Source organism: Chenopodium album, chromosome 17, assembly GCF_948465745.1.
Source record: "Chenopodium album chromosome 17, dcCheAlbu1.1, whole genome shotgun sequence".
Classification (NCBI taxonomy): domain Eukaryota; kingdom Viridiplantae; phylum Streptophyta; class Magnoliopsida; order Caryophyllales; family Amaranthaceae; genus Chenopodium; species Chenopodium album.
Genome location: NC_137850.1, coordinates 33162000 through 33180704, shown reverse-complemented (window position 1 = coordinate 33180704; position 18705 = coordinate 33162000). Strand labels below are relative to the sequence as shown.

Below are 18705 nucleotides of genomic sequence, written 5' to 3'. Positions count from 1 at the left end.
TCGTAGCTTCCCAAAGCACCACCCCCTCACTATTTCTGCAACTGCACCCAGCCCTATCTCCCCCAAAACACCAGCATCAACAATAATTCTAACCCCATCAGATGCCGGAGGAGACCCGCCCACAAAGACACTCTTTCCACCCATCAATTCCCCTTGTTATTCAACTTTCCCGCCTCACGCCCCTTCGTACTAATCTTCAAAGCATAGGTAGCAATTTGTTCAACATTCGGATTTTCACCCTCAATCATTCATTTGTTCCTTGCTCCCCACATAGCCAACACATGGTAATTAAACTCACCATTTCCTACCCAAAATTACTAAAACAGTCACTCATACTACAAAGAGAGTGAGACAAAACCACAAAACAATTGCACTTACTCCAAATTGCTTGGGCTAAACTGCAATCTTGACGCATGCATGACAAATTCTTCTTCTCTCTAGCAAACACCACAAGCTAGTAGGCAGAGCACAAACTAGCTACAAAAGAAATTAGCTTTAAAATCTTATGTAGCCTAAAAAAGCTAATTTGCTAATTAGCTTACTATTGGAGTTGCTCTAATACTACAACGATTCCTTTAATTGGATACATTTTAACTTTACACTCTAGTGTCCCAACTAGTCCAGCGAACACCCACCCAAACTTTAACTCTAACTCTCGAACCCCACTTATGTGGCGAACTCCCAACCAAAGCCTAACCCTTACTCTCAAACCACACTTATGTGGCGAACTCCCACCTAGCCCCAACCTAGCTGATTCTTCGAACCCACACAACTCTCACCCACCCTAGTTGGCACAAACCTATGACCACCCAGCCCTCCACACCAAACCCGACACCCTAGTCTTTTAAAAAATTATTATTATAATTAAAATTAAAATTAATTTTTTTGTATAAGTTAATATTAATCTATATTTAATTTTTAATTAAGACAATTCTTATTTAAATGAGAGTTCATTATAGTATAAGTAAAATGATGACTTGTTTGAATGATCACAAGTAAAATCTAGTACTTAAAATATTTTATGGAATATATACATCAATGTTACTTATTTTTTAATTTATTAACGTTGAATTAATATTGGAAGATCACCTAAAGTTCAACTTATTGTGGTTATTTTTTTTCATTATTTTACTGTATTATGTTAGACTTTCCTTTTACTTATCATATGTATATGCATTTCTATTTTACACTAATATTTTCCATATGAAAATGACAAAAAGGCGAAAAAAAGAATGGTGCGTTATCAAACCAAGAACAAATTTTTTTAGTGTGCAGTGTCAGTAAATATATAGTTATTGAAATATATACTTATGAATTATTGATTAGTTATTATTCATTGATGATTATTAGTTATTTATTTAGTATATTATAAAAATATAATATTTAATTATAATATAAATCACAAAAAAGGTCAAAAGAAAAGTGTGAATAGTGAAAATGTCCAAATAATCCAATTAAATAAAGAGAGAAAATATTTAACAAATTATATAAAATTATTTACGAATTAACAAATTACATAACTATTTAATAATTATAAAAATAAATGATTTTTTTAATAATTATTTTGCCCCGAGCCTCCAAATTGTCAAAATATTTAATAATTATAAAAATAAATGATTTTTTTAATAATCATTTTGCCCCGGGCCTCTAAATTGTCAAAATCGGCTCTAATTAAAATCAGTAAAAAGAAATTGGGGTTATGGAATAATAGTTCACAAGCTACAAATACTTGGTAATTTGGTATATATACAACTCAATTACTCGAATAACTCAGCATTTATCCAATAATTTACTTAAAAAAAAGTACCATATTGAAGATGATTATAATCATTTAAAAAAAATTGAACTATTTCCTAAACTAGAGCAAATTATCTAACAGTCAAAATAAATTAATAAGGACAAACAATTAAAATAAAAGATATAAAACAAATTTTGGATGAGTAGTAAAGTACCTAGGATTCCGGTGAAAAGAAAGAGATTGACCGCCAACCTAATACGATAGAGAGCCAAAGAAAGTATTGTCGCAATCATTCGTCGAAGAAAGAAAATACGTAGTAGTATTCAGTATTCACAACTATTATTGGAGTTAGTTTCTCGCCTCTCGTTTCTGAAAAACAAAGCTCGTTTATCAAAGGGTTAAAATTGTGAAGGAAAAATCGTTAGTTGAACTCTTTCCTTCCTTTTTTTTTTATTTGCATCACTTTACAAATGTTTTTTTTTTTATTTGCGTCACTTATAAATGCGTGGTGTAACACCCCAATAATTCTCTCTTTAAACCTGTGAATTCCCTGAACAAAATCCAAGAGAATTACTGGCGTGCTACCGCCACGTGTTCAAACGTTAAGGCTATATCAGAAATTAGCAGCGGAAAAACTAAAACAAATATATATAAGTTTCAAAACCAATAACCAAAACCAAATTAAACCTTACAACTTGGAACCCTTAAGAACCTTATTCAAACTTAAACCAATAGAAATAGTGTGAAAGTAAAGTCGAGTTTAAATAACTTTAAATGTAAATAACAATAATAAAAAGAAAAGTAACCAACTCTCCACTCAAAATCCCACAACTCTGATGTGAATGCTGCATGTGTAAGAACTTGTGGTTAATCTGCTCCCCAATATTACGAGTGTAAAAATTGGATCGTCACAGGGTCATTGAAAGGCGAAGGCCATGACCAAAGAAAGACACACACAAAAGCACGCAATCAGCAAAGCTGAGTACATACAAGCTGCGAAACAAATTAAGAAATCCCTAACATGCTACTAATAATCAAACATAAGCATCATTAAATTACAGACTCAACACATGACTCAACTATCAAATTTATTAAGACTTCACTAGATGATATTAACTAGCTCATTTATTTATTTCATTGGATTTAGCAATAGACAAGGTTGTCCAACCCATGTTCCATTTGGAACATCAATAAAAGAAAAATCTCATGCCTCCTTTCGGAAACATCAATAAACATCCAACGACCACGGGCGCGACTCCGTGACCGTAGTTAGTATGAGATCTCATCTAACTCCTAGTTTTTAAAGAAAATATATTTGAAATAAGAGACTCGTGGATCAAACGGCCTCGAGAAAAGTACACGGCTAATACCCCATGTACCCCAACCCCTGATTGTCATTACTCCAGATGTGCACCAATCCAGAGTTTTATTGCTCATCCATCTTACACTTTACGTGATTTACAAGTTTAGACTTGGTGATGACTCGTATGCAAACAATACAATCAATCCAATATCCATTCAATCAAGTAAAACAACTTTCCAATTCCAATTCTTGATTTATTAGTGACAAGCAACATTTATTATTTATTCCTTTACTACCTCGGTGTATTAACACCTTGAGTGCATAAGGCACCTCAAAACCTTAACCTCGTCTTATAAGACTTGAATTCCTCATTTACTCATCCTACTTCATTAATCATGAATGAGTAATAAATAAATCATTTCACCAATCACATACCTTTGCCTCTAAGTGCACCTTGCATAATTAGAGCATAAACAATACTTGCAATATAGAATAGTGCACATCATATGAAATTCACAATGTATAACCAAACAATTTAACCCAGTCATCCCTATACATGATACTAAGTTCTCGATCCGTCCTTAAACATGCACCTACAAGCAAGGTTTCGTAACTTGTACGTACCTTGAATAAACAAATTGGTGTGCCACTTTACTAACTAGAAATCACCTTCAATAAAGTCCTCTCCTAAACCAAACAATAAGATCTCAATCAATACCCAAGCAATCAAATTTACAGCAATACTAACTTACTTTAAAACCTTCAAAATCCAATCAAACAACACTTTAAAACCTTTCCTTTAATTAGAATCAAAAGCTTATATATAGTTCTTTAAGTTTCCTTCATAAAAACCTTAAAATGCACCCTTATACTTGAAATTACAGCAAGTTTAAAGCTTATTAAAAATCTGAAAATTATTTAAAAACCCCTAAATAATCTCACTTTTTAATGGGTGATTAAACCCTCTTTATAAAACATCAAAAGTAGTACTTAGAAACTATTTCCAGCACTTAAGATTAATTAAAAACCCTTCAAAACTTCATCAACATACATCTTTATACTTAAATTATCCATAGAAACATTAAATTATCTCTTACCCTTTAAACTCAAGGATAAATTTAAAGCATAAAAAAAACTTCGTTACAAATCAAAAACTGCCCAAAAATCATATTTAGAGGCTGAATTTGGCCACGAGAGGGTGGTGCTCACTACCAAATGTAGTGAGTCTTTCTTAAAACGTTGTTTCTACATGGAAAACACTACTTTTTTATCAAAATCGGATGAGTTCGGAACCTGGTCGGGATTAAAACGAGATTAATATTAACGAACGGAAATCTAAAAATTAAAACACGAATTTACGTGTTCAAAATAATCTGGAATTAAGTTAAACTAATCAGTAGTCATAATCACCAAACTTTCAAGACATCATTATTATAAAAGCCCTAAATCAATTGTTCATAAAAACCCTAAAATCATGATTTTCTATAATTAAAAACCCTAGGTTATAAAATTTACAAAATCTGAAAATTATGACATTTATTAAATCTGAAACTATAAAGTTTAATCATCCAAAATACAATTTGATACTAATTAAATTAATTTCAAACAATAAAATCAAAACCCTTAAATCATTAATTATAATTACACAAATTAATAAAACAAAGGAGAAAGAAAATAAGACTAACCTTTTTGCGTGAGAAATTTTGGGGATTCATGGGGTATTTATAGAGTAGAGAGTGTAGGGTTAAATCTGGGCTTATAAAAATGTGGGCTTAAGTTATGGGTTTTGGAATGGGTTATTCCAATAAGAGTATGTACGAATAATTTACATTGCACAATAATTAATAAATGTTTGGCCCAAAATATATTTTAATTTTATAAAACCTTATATTTAAAATACTTTAACCCTTTAAAATATTTAATTAAAATACTTGAGCCCATAATAATACATTTTATTAATACGTAAATACTTTATAAAAATACATAAAAATACGGGGTATTACACGTGGAGTTTTAGAAGAATGAATTAATAATGTGAGTGGATGAATAATTTATTATGGTAAAAGTAATGTGGGAAGTCTGGGAACCATGAAAGTGATAATATGCAAAAAGGGTACACATAGACATAGTCTATAGGTTATTTCAAAAAAAAAAGACTTAGTATATGGGTACCCCGCATAGACAACTGATTTGCTCAATTTCTGTTAGCTAAAACTTTTGGCCCCACCTTAAAGGTTTTGTAAATTTCAGTTTGAAATATTTTGGAATTTTATTTGAATTTTGAATTTTATGGGAACGACAACATTCCCACCATTGTTAACCTTCTTCTACTTCAGATGAATCCGATTGAAATTTCTCCTACTAATTTTACTAAAAGACGACAAAGAAAGTGGACAGTAATAACGACATGAACTAACATTGCAAAGGCGAAAGCTTGCCATTGAAGGTGAGAATCGAACTTGCAAAGAAGAAGAAGAAGAAGCAGTAGCCATTTTATTGTTGTAATTTTTAGTAATTGTTTATTTGTAATTAGTAATTTTTAAGGGCTCGCCCAAATAAATAAATAATCGATTGCCATGGCTAGCTAGCTTCGTTTCATTTGTAAATTACTGAGATGATAGTATGATACTAAAATATGAAAAATGATGCCAAAAATACGCATATTGATACTAAAATAATTAATCTGATACTCCGTACAAACTAAACCACAATTGTTATTTTTTTTGTTTTTGTGAACACAACCACAATTTTACATCCACTTTAATACTCCCTCCGTCCCAAATTACTCGCAACGTTTTGACTTTTTGCACTATTCACATATCTCACTTTGAACATATTTTTTAGCTATTATATGAAAGCCAATGTAATCATGTAAGATGTTGTTGAATCTATTTTAATGTATAGTTTCTTATAGCTTATATAAGTATACAATAAAAGATATTAACGGTCAATCTTGTGCATCGGCAAGTGTGTCCAGTCAAAATGTTGTAAGTAAACTGGGACAGAGGGAGTAGATGATTAATCCTAATTTAGTTAATCGTCATTTGTCGGTCTATGTGCAATAGGCATTACAATTTACATTTACATGTTACTATTACTATTTTTCTAAATCAATTGCCATTACATTTTAAACTTCATTTCATTAATTATACATCGTATGAAACTTTTCAACTCAAGTAGACCTTATTACCTGTAAAATACACTAATCTAAAGTTGGATTAGCAATAGAGGCTTATCGGTTACTTAAATTGATGCTTGAAAATAGGCAAATTCGTAATTGAAGTTGTCAATGCCTTTTCATATACATTATCTCTATTGATGCTTGAAAGTTGGCGAGATCGGTAATGCTCTTGCCTTAATATACCTTGTTTGGCGATAACTTCTATAACATGATTATGATTAATTGCAAATTCTAATATTTTTTTCATGAAGAATAGGCGTCAAATAATTTAGCTGAAAGTTACTGTGAAAATTTTTGCTCACCACTTTGGCGCCAAACCTCCTAAAATTTTCCCTCCCAACAATTATCTTTTATTTTTGGTCAGGGATGAGTTGTCAATCTCTAAGTGGTTGTCTATGTGGGCACTCACATAAACTAAGTCTATGAGTATCACCTCCCGAAAATATGTGAGAGAGTAGTGGGGACCATGAGAGAGATAAATAATAAATTAATTTGAGTGAAGTTTAAAGTAAGAGAGAGAAATAATAAAATATAGTGTAAAATTACTATATATAGAAGTGATGCAAATAAAAAAAAATACCCATAAAAGGAAAGTGATGCAAATAAAAAAATGGAGGGAGTAACTAACAAGCTTGAGTCGTATCACCCAATAAAAAGTAATTCCTAAATCCTTTAACTAATGCAGATAGGGAAGTAGGGTCGAATCAACAGGGAAACAAGTCTTTCTATTCCTAATTATTCTAAGCAATCTAAATTATTAAGTAACAAAATATTATTATGGTGAAAGGAATCTAAACTAAGGAGAGTAAAAGTAGGGAAGAACAAGAATAGAGAAAATCAATGAATAAAAGACCTAGGGAATAGGTTTACCAATAAACAATATTCCAGGGTAAAACATAATAATCAATCATCAATGCATCAATTAACCAGATCATAAAGGGCTTTCGCTACGTATTACAATCACATAATTAATCTACCGGTATTAAATCTCATCTCTCGAATCTCGACTTAACCATTTATAAATTAACCTGCCTATTGAAACTAAGCTTAAATATCAATTCTCATATCTCGAATCTCGAATCAATATTGCTAAACTCATACATAAAAGACCTGCGCAAATCTAGTTGCATAACATTAAATCAATCAATAGGAAATTAACCAAGCATTGACAATTAACAATTATAAATTACCCCTTCATATTATTTATGGATCCCCACAACCCTAGAAAGAAAAATACTCACACATAATTAAATCTAAACTAATCAAAGCAATTAAATAAGTCATGATTAAAGAAAGAAATTAAATCACTGAAAATAATAGAGAAGAAATCGTTACCAAAGTTAACTGAAATAAAGGATTGAATTAAGAACAAAGTTGTAGAGTTGTAGAGAGAGAAAGTAAGAGAGAAGTTTAATATAAAAACTAAGTAGAGAGAGAAAACTAAAAGAAGAAGTATTAAACTTGCCTAAAAAAAACGTATTTATATTAAACTCGAAAATCCTAAACTTAAACGAACTAAAATCGAGCCTAATCATCCTCCAAAAACACGCACCCGATCGGGCGCCACACCGCCCGGTCAGGCGCGCCTTTTCTTCAAGGGGCTTCTCTCGCGCCCGGTCGAGCACGAGATCGGGCTTCTTACACTCTTCCGCCCCGCCCGGCCGGGCGCGCCTTCGGGCGAGACCATCTTGGTCGGGCAAGGCCATCTTGGGTACTCTAAGCCACTTTGGGCAAGCCTTGGACTTCGATTGGGCCCTGATCATTCGGCCCAATCCGGATTTCTCCTTTGGGGCTTGACTACTCGATCCAATTGCCTCGGTATATCGGTCGTGCTCCTCCAATGCCCATAGTCGCTTCATAAAATCCCGGGAAAAATGCTCCAAATGTGCAATTCCCTACAAAACTCAACCAAAACTACGAAAACACTAGAAAACAACAATTAGTAATAAAAGTGGCTCTAAAGAGCCAAAAACACTATCAATTACGACCAAGGGACGGGGGTAAACACTATATAAAATAGACATATCAGTAACAATTATTGATACAAACATTACTTGAAGTAACGGTTACATGTGAACGGCTAAAAAACAGTTTTTACAATTTTGCCGAGAAACTTATTTTGTTTATCAATAGAGAAACTTAGAACATCTCTTCACTATACTTTCTTTTTTGTCGGTTATTTTGTTTTAATTGTTTCAAGGTATGTTTGTTTTATTTTATTGGAAAATTTAACAACAACTAACATTTGCCCCATTCTCCTAAAATAGACCAACCTTTAAATTTTCCCAAAGTAAACAAAAGTTTGCATTTTTTTCTCCCAAAATGAACTCAACAAGTCACTTTATTTGTAATACTAGGTAAATTTCCACTTGTCATTAAATCATTGGTCAAGATTTTTTTTAAATTTTGATAATTTTTACCAAAAAAGAAATTTAAAGAAAAAAAACAAACAAACAAACCAAAACAATCCTTTCCCACCACTTCAGCTAGGGGTAGGGCTGACAAAAAGTGACCCGACCCGAAAACCCGACCCGAAACCGACCCGAAAAAAGCGGGTTTGGGTTGAGATTTTTGACCCGAAAACTTAAATGGGTCGACACGAACCCGAACCCGAAATTAAATGGGTTAGGTTAAGGTTGAAAATCTCAACCCGAAAACGACCCACCTAACCCGAAATAAGTTAAATACCAAAAAAAAAAAAAAAAAAAAAACAAAATACTAAAGTTAACCAGCCCAAGCCCATATTTAGGTTCTAATAAAAACTAAAACCCTAAAATCCTCACACACTCTCACTCCTCAACTTCACGGCCCTCACTTGAGTCACTTCTCACAGCCATAAGCTCTTTCTCTCACCTATTTCAGTTTTCTCTCTCTTCAACCGTGGAGATCCATTTGCAATTCAAGAATAGGCAGCGGCAGGCAGTTCCTTGACTTCCTAGTTCCTACACATTAAAATTTTGAAGAATGAGAGGTGGCGGCAGCGGTTTTATTGATAGTAGCAAACTATCAACTAGCAAGACCTAAGTTCTAATTAGTGAAATTAAAGGATTTAAGGGTGTGAGGAAGCTGATGTTTGATGATGTTAACAGTACTATTCTCATTTTTTTGTTATATATCCTCTAATTTATGGTTTGTAAGGTATGATTTTTAATTAAAAGAAAAAAAAATTGGGTTGTAATCGTTAATTAGGAATTTAGGATTGTTACCTTGTTTATTTTGGTTTGAAATGAAAACTTATGAACTTTTTTTTACAAAAATCAGTTACAGGACAAAGAAACTTGATTTAGACCACAAACCAAAAAAAAAAAAAAAAAAAAAATCAGGTCAATTTCGGGTTGACCCGAACCCGAAATTATCAGGTTCGGGTCAGGATTTCCAACCCGAAAAAGTTAAATGGATCAGGTCAGGTTGGGGGGTTGCTGACCCGAATTTAGGTGACCCGAACACGAACCCGACCCGACCTGATCCATTTGCCAGCCCTAGCTAGGGGTGTACAAAAACTGGCCCGGACCTGAAAACCGACCTCAACCGGACCTGTTGGGACCGGACCTGATCCGAACCTGTAGATTCAGGTTCGGTATTGGTCCTTGAAATTCAAGGATTTCAGGTTTCAGGTCCGGTCCGGGTAAAACCCGGAATTTTCAGGTCCGGACCTGAAACCGGTAAAGCTACTTTTTTATATAATAAGTCTAAACAGGTCCATTAACAGGTCCATAAGAGGTCCAAACAGGTCTAAACAGGTCATCAATTTTATATAATTTTAAAAAAAAAACGAAAAAAAATCAATAATCAGGTCTATTCAGGTCCAAACCCGGACCTGTTGATTTAGGTCCGGTCTCCGGTCCTTAAAAATAAAGGATTCAGGTCCCGGTCCATTCAGGTCCGGGTCAGGTCCGGTCCGGTTTTGGACCGGTGTACAGCCCTAACTGCAGCCCCCATCACCATCAGCCACCCCCTCCCCTACCAGCGGAAGACGCCCAGCCAATGCTGGCGACCTTCAATGCCGTCGGAATTACTGCACCTACACTTTAACCTTCACCATCATCACTTCCACCCACTGCACCACCACCTATGTACACCACCAACAACGAACAGCCACCAAACCAACATACCAACCACCAAAACCACCGAAATCACCATACCAACCAACAAAACCACCATACCAACCAACAAAAACACTATACCAACCCACCAAAAACACCGAAACCACCATACCAACCCACCAAAACACCGAAACAACCAAACCAACCCACCAAAAACACCACATCAACCACCATACCAACAAGATCCAAAAACCCACTTCTTTCCTACCCAAAACCTGCCATAACAATCCTCTCACTACCACAAAGATTTGAAACTGAAACCTTTAATTTCTCAATCTTCCAATTCTTCTTTCTTCCAGCATGAATTTCTCACTTTTTTTTGGTTTAGGAATTGTCAGTTTGGGGGTTTCATGGGGAGCGCGGTGTGGCTGAAAATGCAATGGAAAGGGAGGGGATGGTCGAAAATGTAAGGTGAAGGGGGAAGGGGAGTGGTGGCCGGAATGGGAGAAGGGGATGGTTGGCAGTGGGGTGAGGGGAGAGTGGTTTTTTTTTTTTTAATTATTTTGTTAACTTGAAAAATTAAAGGTTTTTAATTAAAAAAATAATTAAAGAAAAATTTAAAAAATTACCGGTTATATAGGTTATTGAATTGGTCATTTGGGTTAATTTTGGAAGAAAAAATGCAAACTTGTGTTTATTTTTAGAAGATTTAAAGGTTGGTCTGTTTTGGGAGAATGAGGCAAAAGTTGGTTTGTTGTTGTTAAATTTTTCCTATTTTATTTTATGGAATATTTAATTATTAAATAAAACTATACTTCATTTTTAGTTTATGTGGTCCTCTAGAGCTTGTTTAGGTTTAATAATGGAAAAAAATAGTTAAGCTTTACTAGAAGGGTTAATAGTTACCAAATGATATATGAAATGTTATTTTATTTTAATAGTGAAAGAAGGTAGTAAGGCTTTGTTGGAAGGGTTAATTGTTATTTGTTATTTGTTACTTTGACCATATATGAAATGGTTTTAGTCAATATTGTTTCTGGCATGATAAGACTCTTTTTGGATGATGTAATAGAAAAATATATCTACAAACAGGTTATTTTTTTTTCGAATTTATCAGCTTGTGAATTAAAGATACAAAGCTCCAAACACATTTGTCTTTTATGTTTTGTAATGTTAAACAATGACCAAAACAACACCAAAATGTCTCTATAAAAGAGCTCAAGTGTAAGTAGTCCAGTAGGGCCTTTCTTTTACCCAAACTCAAGTGTATGCGAGATTTGGTGATGTTTCAAGGCTTCATGAAAATTTTAAGGCTTCTTGAAAAAACTCAAGGAAACCCTCCTAATCTAGTGGTCTCCAGGCCATGGGCTCCATCAATGGCGTAACTGAATGAATTTATCAAACCTATCAGCTCTTTGACTAACAAGATTGCTGGGTTTAGATAGTGTGGGAATTCCATAAGCCAAATTAATTATGTCTCACAAAATTTCTAGAAAACTCTTAACATGTTGGCTTATTGGCAGAAAATTGCAAAAACTACTAGGAAACATGATCGTTTGTGAGACTTAAAGATCATGTTGTGGTAAACAAAAGAACATGTGTGTAGAATTTTTACACACTTCACCTGTCGCCTATTAATATGATATGTTGGGCATCATTTGAAAGCATGCAATCCACCTACATCCTTCAATGGTCCAATGTTTCTACAAGGCTCTAATAATTCTCTTATACACTTTCAACTTCATTTCAGAGATTGTTAGGTGTCTTATTCTACTTACATAGAGTCTAATATCCCTTTTTCATACGCCTTCATATCTCTAATATTTTAGGGTCTTATACTCTCCTACTTTCATAAAGTAGTTTTTCGGAATTGTTGTCTTGGTTTTTTCCAATTTTTCACATGTTAAATTATGTGTCACATTTTAAATATTTTTTCGTTATGTATCAAAAGCAAAGCGACAATCTGATGACGGGTATGTGATAGACTAAGTCTTTCAACTCCCTATGTTATGTTTATTAAGGACAATTATCGCTTGTAGAACAACATTAAATGGATTTTCAAGTAAATTTTTTTGAAAAGTTAATATAAAGTTATAAAGGTTAATGGAAAAGCAAGTAAAAAGGAGAGATGGTAGATGAGTTATTTTTTCAGATTTAGAGCAGAAATTTTAGAGGAGATTGCAATAAAAAAAAATGGGGAAACGTGTAGCCCTTTACCTAACAAAAAATGGAATAGAATTTGGTAAAAGCTAGGGGTACACATAGTGTCAAAAGCATAGTGTACACCACCAATAATAAGGAATCTCCAACTCAGCGTAGCAGTTAGGGAAATTAAAAAATGAAGAGGGAAAGAAAAAAAAAGAAGAGGGAAGTAGGGGCGGCAAAAATTTCATTCTGGGCGCCATTGGGAGGAAGCTAAGAGGGAAAATTTACACTGGGAGCCAACCATTAATGCATCGGATAATATACAATTAAGCTCCCAATTAAGTGTCGAAATTTCCCATCTTCTCCCCAAAATTTCATCTTGTTTGTTTGTTGCATTATTTCGTTTAATTTCCTAATTTGATGATTTTGATAATTTAGGGTTTTCATTGTTTGATTTTGAAGAAACTATTTATGGGTAAAAATTAGATTTTTTTTAAAGATTGAATTGAAAGGGTAAATCTTTTAGATTAATAGATTGATTTGTATATTGAATTTGGTTTTATTTATTTTATAATTGTTTCTTGTGAAATTTTATTTAATTGAAGGAGTGTTTCTGGGTTCTATCGTAATGGAAGCAATTGTTATATGGAATCGAGGTTTATTTGCTTTCAATAATAAATTATTGGAAAATTTGATTCTAATAATCCAACCTTTGGTCGGTTCGCCATTAATAATCCCACCTTTATAGAGGATCTTTTTTTTATTGGTCCCTTATGGCCGGTAACCTGTCCATTAGGTAAATTTTTAAAAAAAAAAATTTAAGTGACACGTGTCACTAAATAATTGGTCAAAAAAAATTAAAAAAAAACTTTTTTTTGGTAAAAAAATTAAAATTTAAAAAGAAAAACCCACCCAGCCCCTTTCATTAGACTTTTGCCGGTATCCCCCTCCTCTTGCCTCGCCGACGACCAGGCTATACACCCCCGCCGGTTTCCAAATCCTCCCCCGACGGCGAGATACATCCCAACTCCCCCTCGTTCGCTGCTGCTCCTGCTATTCCTGCTGCCCTACCACCAAAAATTGCCCTCCATAACAGCTAAAACCCCAACGAAATTACACAAATTAATCTGATTCAAACCTAGGTAAAACACGAGCAACAAGAATAGCAGCAGCGTACCAGGGGACGATTAGAGGGTTTGAAGAGGTTTTTGACTGTTTTCGGGGGGGGGGGGTTTGGTGGTTTTCTACGATTTTTGGGGGGTTATCGGCGATTTCAAGGTGGTGGCTGTGGTGGATTCGGGGTGGGATTTGGTTCAGGTGGTGATTTCGAGGGTGATTTTAGGTTGACGGGGTGGTTTTGGCATTGCAGGGTTCCGTCGCTGGCCGTTTTCGCCTTTTCGAGGCTTTACGGTGGGTGTCGTCCGATTTTGGTGGGGCTAGGGTAAGGAAGAGGGTTTCACGGTGGGTGGGGGACGGCTGGTAGTTGGTGGGTTTTTTTTTCTTTTTTTTTGTGTAGTATTTTTTTTTTTTTTAAACCAATTATAAAATGACACGTGTCATCTTAACCTATCAAAACCGGTTACCAACAAGTTATGGACCAATAGAATTAGATCTCTGAAAAAGGTGGGATTGTTAATTTAATCAAAATGTGAGATTATTATCGACGAACCGGTGAAAGGTGGGATTAATAGAATCAATTTTTCCTAAATTTTTTTGTAACACCTTGATATGTCCAATTTATATAGTATTTTACCCCCGTCCCTTGGTCATAATTGGTAATGTTTTTGGCTCTTTAGAGCCGCTTTTATTACTAATTGTTGTCTTCTAGTGTTTTCGTAGTTTTGGTTGAGTTTTGTAGGAAATTGCACTCTTGGAGCATTTTCCCGGGATTATATGAAGCAACTACGAGCATTGGAGGAGAACAACCATCTTTCATAGCCCAAGGCCAGTTAGAGTCATCGAGCCGGTGATTAAGGGCTCGGCTAATGTGAAGACGAGGCATTTGGACCGGATTATTGAAGCCCCAAAGAGGATATTTGGTTTGGGCAAAGTTAATAGCTCAAACGGGGAGTCCAAGTTGCCTAAGTAGTGACCGCCCGGTGCAAGGGTCACCGCCCAAAGGCGCGCCCGACCGGGCAGAGAAGATTAATGTCGCAGCATCCCTTCGCCCGATGTCGCGCCCGATCGGGCGCGAGAAGAGAAGCCCACGCAGCAAAAAGGCGCGCCCGATCGGGCGGCCACTTGCCCGACCGGGCGCGAGAGAAGACCTGACGAAGAAAAGGCGGGCCCGATCGGGCGGCCCTCCGCCCGATCTGGCGCGTGTTTTACGAAGATTATTTTAATCGTCGTTTAATTTGTTTAACTTAGGATTCGTAGATTAGTATAAATAGACTTTTGTTAAGCTAGTTTTAGTTGTCTTGGATCATTGTGTGAGACGATTGTCCTTAGACCATCTCTTTTCTCCCTTACCTTTTCTCTCTCTACTTTTCTCTCTCTCTACAACTCTTGGTTTATTCCATACTCTATCTCCTTTACTTTGGTAACTATTTCTCTCTCTTACTTTAATCTCTTTCTTCTATTATGCTTTATTTAATTGCTTTGTTTAGTTTAGTTTTAATTATGTCTGAGTAGTTTTCTTTCTAGGGTTTATGGGGATCCATAATTAATATGAAGGGGTAATTTGTTATTGTTGATTATTGATATTGCATGATAATTTCTCATTGAATTGTTTTAACGCTTTACAACTGAATCATGAATCGAGCAGATGTGATCACTTGTAAAAGTATAGCAATATTGAATTGATGAATCGAGCAGATGTTAATTTGATATTAAAGGCTATTTTCAATAGGAACTTAGATCTAGTAAATTGCGAGAGCATGTTAGGTCTGTGTTGATTAATAAATTGCGAGAGCCTGTTAATCATGTTATTTGTGCAATGTTAGTTATCAATTGTTATGCTTTATCCTGGAATATTAATTATTGGTGAACCTGTGACCCTAGGTTTTCTTATTATTGATTTCTTCCCCATCCTTAACCTTCATAGTATAGTTCCTTTTTATAATAATAATTTGGTTACTTAATAATTTAGATTATTTTAATTAATTAGCAATAGAAAGACCAGTTTCCTTGTGGATTCGACCCTACTTCCCTATCTACTTTAGTTAGAGGATTTAGGTATTACTTTTGATAAGAGGATACGACTCTACCCTGTCAAAATTTGGCGCTGTTGCCGGGGAGACGGTTTTTTTTTATTTCTGATTTTTTTTGTAGTCTAGATTATTTTCCCTAGTCCTAGAGAACGTGAGTTCTTTGGGACAGTTCTTATATTTGTCGTCTAGTTCTTTGTTTATGCCCTGGTGTTCCAGATCAGGTTACATCCCTTTCGATCCTGAAATCGAGCGCTCTTTTCATAGACAAAAGAATTTATACAGGCAAATACTGGCGAGTTCTGGTGGTGATATTCCTGGAGACCCTCCGTCTGATTCTAGTGATTCAGAAATTTATTCAGAGTCAGAATCAGAGATGACAGAGAACCCACCTAAAAAGCTCAGCGATTATTCGCAACCGTCCTTGACGCACTTTCCCCATCTTTCTCCTAATCCAGATCTCGAGGGAGTACAGTTCGAGATCAAGCCCCAGTTCATCACGATGATAGAAAGGAAGCAATTTAGTGGAGCTAAGGGTGAAGACCCAAATCTGCACATTGCCGACTACTGTCAATATTGCAATACCATAAGGCAAGCTGGGGTCACACAAGATCAAATCAGGGAGATTCTTTTTCCTTTCTCTTTATGTGGAAAAGCTAAATTGTGGTTTAATGGTTTAAATAGAACTGCACTTGGCATTACTAACTGGGAGACTCTTGTGTTAAATTTTTATAATAAATATTATATCCTACAGAAAGAACAGCCTTCCTAAGAAGTGCTATTCAAAACTTTGCCCAAGAGCCGGATGAAACGTTATATGATGCTTGGGAAAGATTTAAGGATCTGCAGAGAGAGTGCCCCCATCACAATTTAGCACAGTGGCAGTTGATACAAGCTTTCTACAATGGGATTGGAAATTCATCTAGAACAATTTTAGACTCTGCAGCTAGTGGGAGGTTTATGAACCTTAATGTTGATGACGCAGGGCAAGTTGTCGAAGATATGGCAATTCATAATTCCCAATATGGGAATCCTAGAGGTTTTGCAAACAAGGGGAAACACCATGTTGATCCGGTATCCTTTTTGCAAGCTCAATTAACCTCTATCTGTCAGAAATTAGATAACCTCAGTACTGCTAATTCTAATGTAGCTAATGTTTCTGCAATTAATAATAATGCTAATGATGCTTTTTGTGGAAATTGTGGAATTGTAGATCATTGGGAACAGGAGTGTAGGAGTTCCATGGAACAGGTTAACGTTTTTCAATCCATTAAGCAAAATAACCCATACTCCAACACCTATAATCCTGGGTATCGAGATCATCCATACCTTTCCTACCGGAGCACCAATGTACAAAATCCTTCACCTCCACAACAACCACAACAGGCGCCACCACCACAGCAGAAATATTACCATCCCAATTCTAGCCAGAATTCTCAACCACAAATTCCTCCACCTACTGACCCTGCTTTGGCAGAAATTAAAGTGATGTTAGGAAATATGCAAAAGCACATGGAGAGTAGAGATGCTCAAATTAATTCAATTTTAGCCCATAATAAAATCGTGGATAATCAAATTGCGCAGATTTCCTCTACTCTGCAAGCCCGCCAACAGGGAACCCTACCATCGCAGCAGACCAGGCCTACAGATCAAGCGTTTGCAATTACCCTGAGGAGTGGTTCACATTATGATGGGCCTCCTATGCCCAGAATTGATGAACATGTTATAACAAACGATATTAGCCCTGTAGGGCTACAGGGTAATACTAATATTTCTGATAATACATTGCAGGATACAACTTCAGGGAAGGTTACAACGCAAGATAAGAGCAATGATGTTCAAAAACCAATTATCAACCTACCATTCCCCAATCGTCACCGGAAGACTAAATTGGATGCGCAGTTTGGTAAGTTCCTGGAGATGGTGAAAGATTTGCAGGTAACGATCCCTTTTACATAATTAATTACACAGATTCCTGCATATGCAAAATTCATGAAAGAAATATTGACTAGGAAAAGGTCTATTAGTGAGGTAGAGACTGTCGCTTTTACTGCAGAATGTAGTGTCGTACTACAAAATAAATCTCCACCTAAACTAAAAGATCCCGGTAGTTTTTCTATCCCTTGTCATATTGGCAATCTATTGATTGATAATTCATTATGTGATCTGGGTGCTAGTGTCAGTGTTATGCCATTGTCTGTGTGTTCTAAGTTAAATATGGGTAAATTAAAAGCTACCAATATTACTCTGTAAATGGCCGACCGTTCTTTTAAATACCCCCTAGGTGTTTTAGAGGATGTCCCTGTTAGAGTAGGTAAATTTTATATACCTGTTGACTTTGTTGTTCTTGATATGGCTGAGGATTTGCAAACCCCAATCATTTTGGGTAGACCATTCCTTAATACTGCGGGAGCAATTATAGATGTGCAAAGTGGTAAATTGACACTATCAATAGGGGATGACAATATTGTTTTTAACTTGAATAATGCCCCTAAAAGCCCCAGGATAGAGGAAAAATGTTTTAGCATTGAGGTGGTTGGAAATAATTGTTCTAATGGGCCCCAAGCTCTTGATAAAGATCCCTTGGTGGCAGTATCTTACATTGCATCTTCTACAGGTAAAATCAAAACATGGAAGGAAGAAGTAGATGCAATAGAGCGAGCCTTATACTGTGAAGGGCTTGATTTTGATGATGAGGACGAGGAGCAAGGAGAACAGGTCACGATAACTGAGCCCTTAATGAGAGTCCCACCGGATCGAGTAGTAATAGCTCAGTCGAGTGGAGAACAAAGGCAAATTAAGCCTAAGGTGGTGCCCCTTGCAATTAAAGATAAAGAACCCCCAGGGCAAGCTACGGAGGATTCGATCGACTGGGCGAAGTCGCGCCCGATCGGGCGCGAGAAGAAGAGAAAACGAGGCCTCAAATTCGCCCGACCGGGCGACCATCCGCCCGATCGGGCGCGAGAGGAGGTCCGTATACGACAAGTTTCGCCCGACCGGGCGAAATGGCGCCCGACCGGGCGCGTAAAGCGACGATTTGGAGGACGCAAAATCGCCCGACCGGGCAAAGATCCGCCTGATCGGGCGCGAGGTTAATAAGTTCAAGTCCCCTTTTTCTCGCCCGATCGGGCGAGACGCGGGCCCGATCG

General features: G+C 35.9%; 1 non-coding gene across 1 annotated transcript; it reads right to left on the bottom strand.

The window, feature by feature from the left end:
- Positions 1 to 16321: 16321 nt before the first annotated feature.
- LOC145590428 (small nucleolar RNA R71) lies at positions 16322 to 16428 on the bottom strand. The gene has a single exon (XR_014102028.1). It is a non-coding gene; the product is annotated as a small nucleolar RNA R71 (small nucleolar RNA).
- Positions 16429 to 18705: the final 2277 nt, after the last annotated feature.